The sequence below is a fragment of the Bidens hawaiensis genome, unplaced genomic scaffold, assembly GCF_021521415.1.
Source record: "Bidens hawaiensis isolate Kalapana, Puna unplaced genomic scaffold, B.hawaiensis_p1.1 tig00014716_1, whole genome shotgun sequence".
Taxonomy (NCBI): Eukaryota; Viridiplantae; Streptophyta; class Magnoliopsida; order Asterales; family Asteraceae; genus Bidens; species Bidens hawaiensis.
Genome location: NW_027492290.1, coordinates 189,436 through 193,285, shown reverse-complemented (window position 1 = coordinate 193,285; position 3,850 = coordinate 189,436).

The following is a 3,850-nucleotide window of genomic DNA, read 5'->3' as shown; positions in this document are numbered from 1 at the left end:
GTTGTTAATGCTGTTTTGTTGCTGCTAATACTGTTTTTTATGCTGCTAATGCTGTATTTTAATGTTGTATTGCTGTTAATGCTGTTTTTATGCATTATTGTTGCTGCTAATGCTGTATTTTAATGCTGTATTGCTGTTAATGCTGTTTCATGCATTATTGTTGCTGTTAATGCTGTATTGTTGTTGCTAATGCTGTATTTTAATGTTGTATTGCTGTTAATGGTGTTTTTATGCATTATTGTTGCTGTTAATGTTGTTATTATTTGCTATTTCAGGGCTTAATTCAAGTGTTAGAAAAAGTGTTCCCTAGAGCTGAGCATCGATTTTGCGTCAGACACATCATTGAGAACATGAAGAAGCAATGGCGTGGAGATGTGTTCAAAAACATGTTCTTAAAAGCAGCTGGTGCCACTTCCATCCCTTACTATTTGAAAGCTATGGAGGAAATAAAGGAAGCAGATGCTACATTATATGATTGGGTCAACCAGATTCCCGCTAAAGCATGGTCAAAAGCACATTATTCAGGTAGGGCAAAGTGTGATATGCAATTGAACAATATGTGTGAGAGTTTTAACAAGCAATTGGTTGGAGCAAGGGACAAGCCTGTGATCACATGCTTGGAGTATATCAGAGAGTACATGACAAAGAGGATTATTAATGTGAGAAAGATATTTCAAAGGCTGCAGGCCCTTTAACACCAAATGCTACAAAAGCATTTGAAGAAATCAAGACCGAGGCATCACAATTGACTGTTCTTATGGTGGATGCTGACAATTACCAGGTAAAATATTATTACATGCCATTCGTTATTCTTATTTTTTGATTCTAAAGTTGCTTTTTGTATTGACAGGTGAACAGTATAAGGTCTTAATGCGTTGTGAACGTGAAATACAAAACATGCACTTGCAGGAAGTGGGATTTGACAGGGATGCCGTGTAAACATGCAGTTGCGGCTATAAATGACATGGCTATAAATAATATGAATGTTGGCATACCTGAGCAATGGGTTTCTGAAGCTTATTGGTTAGATACTTGGAAAAGGGTGTATGACAACCAAATAATGCCAATCCCTAGTGAAGATTATTGGATGCCTTCACGAGTTCCAACAACACTGATTCCACCAAAACATCATAAGCAGGCAACAAAATGAGCCCGAGCTTTGCTTATCGAGCTCGAGCTTCAATAACTAAATAATAATTAATTGAAAAAACATGTTCAATAACTAAAGTATTAATTCAAAATTTTGTTGTCTTTTGCATAGATTGGGAGGCCAAAGAAAAAGAGGAATAAGTCATGGGATAAGTGGACAAAAAGAGTTGCTGAGGATAAAAGGATAAAAAGAGTAGAAGAGGTTGAGAAAGTGCTTTTTAAGGGAGGAAAAATGACAAGAAAAGGAGACACAGTAAAATGCGGAAACTGTGGTGGTTTTGGCCATAATCGTAAAACATGCACCGATAATGATGGGACGACAATTACAAGTGCACAACCTGGGTGATTATCTTGACTTTTTATTGTTATGGTTTATGTGAAGTTATTGACTTTTTAGTGTTTTGGGTTTGACTTTTAATTTTGGACTTGGTTATGTGTGATGGTAGACTTTTTGGTGTTTTGGGTTTGACCTTTAGTTTTAGACTTGGTTATGTGTGATGATATTGACTTTGTTTTGGACTTTGTTATGTGTAATGATATTGACTTTGTTGAGGAAACTGGTCCGGCCTTCTTATGCTGTTACTACAGAAAGGCAAAGACAGCTTACGTTGAGGCATGGATGCCAAATTTGTGATAAGTAGGTGTCTACAATCGAGTTAGTGTGTATGATGCTTATTGCTATAAATGGTATTACGTTTAAAAAAAATTTGTATATGCTAATATGCTATCTTGTAAAGACCAACTTAAGAGTGCATGTAAAAGTGTTTTGTTATGAAATCATAAACTAATAAACAATCACAATTGAATATAATAGGATCAATCATTTGTAACAAAAATTTGATCAGTTGTAGTAAGTTTAAACAAAAAGTCAGCTACACATTGAGTTTTGCTCCATAACAGAACCAAATAAACTAGGCTAAAACATAAGAACATTTGAAACAGCCAATTAAGTAGTGAATCCTAGAAGACTGTCCTGGACTCCTTTGGTTGTACTAGATTCACAGCTAGAATGTATGCTTTTGGATTGAATTCAGTGCTGGTCAAAACATTTCTCATTGACATGATATCACTTTCCAACCCTTTCTTATTCGACCCGAAGACCAAGTTCCGGGCTGTCCCGAAGACCAAGTTCCGATAGACAAAAGCAATAACAATCCCAGTCGGTTCTTCTAAGGTACTTCAATAGTTTCTTCCTTTTCTGTACCATTGCTTGTAGACCCTTTCTAGAGCGCTTATCCTGCACCATTTTCTATCCATCTCAGCTTAATTATTTTTAATAAAAGCTCACAAAAAAACCCTTTTATAGATTTAATAATGCAAAAATAAAGAGCTTATACTATTTTAGCGACTTATATACTATACTATAAAAAAATAAGAAAATATTTGTTCAAAATATAATATGGTGATCTTTTTTGTTGAACTTCTTAAAGTTAAGGGATTCAATCCTTTAGAAGTAGGGTTGTAAACGAACCGAACGTTCAACCAATAGTTCGTGAACTGTTCGGTTGGAAGTTTGTTTACGTTCGTTCAACCAAAGTTACATTTACCGGTGCCACATCATCACCCGAAAAGTTTCAAATCATCAAATGGCAACTTTTAACTGTTTTGTTAATGGTAAAAGTGAACTTTTGAAGTTTGTTCAACAGTCTACACGGATACAATTACGGGGGTTCACAATTCGGTTTTGACGGTTTTTAGATCAAACCGTGAACCAAACCGTCAGTAACGGTTTTCAATCATTGAAAACCGAAACCTAACCGTTGAAAATTGAAACCGAACCATTACTAACAATTTGGTTTCACGGTTTGGACGTTTTGACCTTTATACAAGCTGTCAACATGTAAATAAATATTATTGTCTTATTTTTCTGACCCATTTCGGCTGTTAAATTTACATCATAACTTCTGTATGGTCTTCAACACAGCTTAATCATAATAACCATGGAGTGCAAATACATGAGGATTTTATACTACATAGTTTAAATATTTTAGAATCACTATTTAAAAATCATCTTTTTGTTTGTAAACTTGGGAAGGACATGTATGAACCACTCTATAACTCTGCAAATTACAAATGGAAGCTGGTCTGTTTTACAAAATGAGAATGAACCGATTTTATTCACGAAAAAAAAAATCAATCTTTCATAATAATTTGAACTAATAACAATAAAAAAGAAAAACCTAATTTGAATTTACAGGAAGTTTGTATATCAAATTCCTCGTCGGGAAGACGTAGCCTCCACACACGGGTCATCGAATGTGAACGGCGATATAGATTGACCGGCGATTGACCGGAGAACGGAGAGGGTGAACGACAGATTTTGAACGGAGAGGGTGACCGGTGGCGGTGGACCGACGAACTTGGAACGGCGGTGGAGACCGGCGAACGTGGAGACCGGCGGTGGAGACTGGTGAACGTGAACAGCGATATGTATGTCTGTAATATTGAAGTTTAGTTCATCAAGGGTAAATACAGTGTGGTACAAAATTACATCTATGCCCCTTATTTTAACCTTGAACTTAACAGATGTTAGATTGATGGACGAAAATGGCTCAACTTTTAAAACACGGGGACGCAAACGGTTCATATTTTTTACCAGGGACGCAAAGTGATCCCTCTAAAAACCACAGGGACTAAAACAGTCATTTTCTCATTTTTTTATTTAGGTAAATATGTAATTACCATTTTGCCCATCACATGT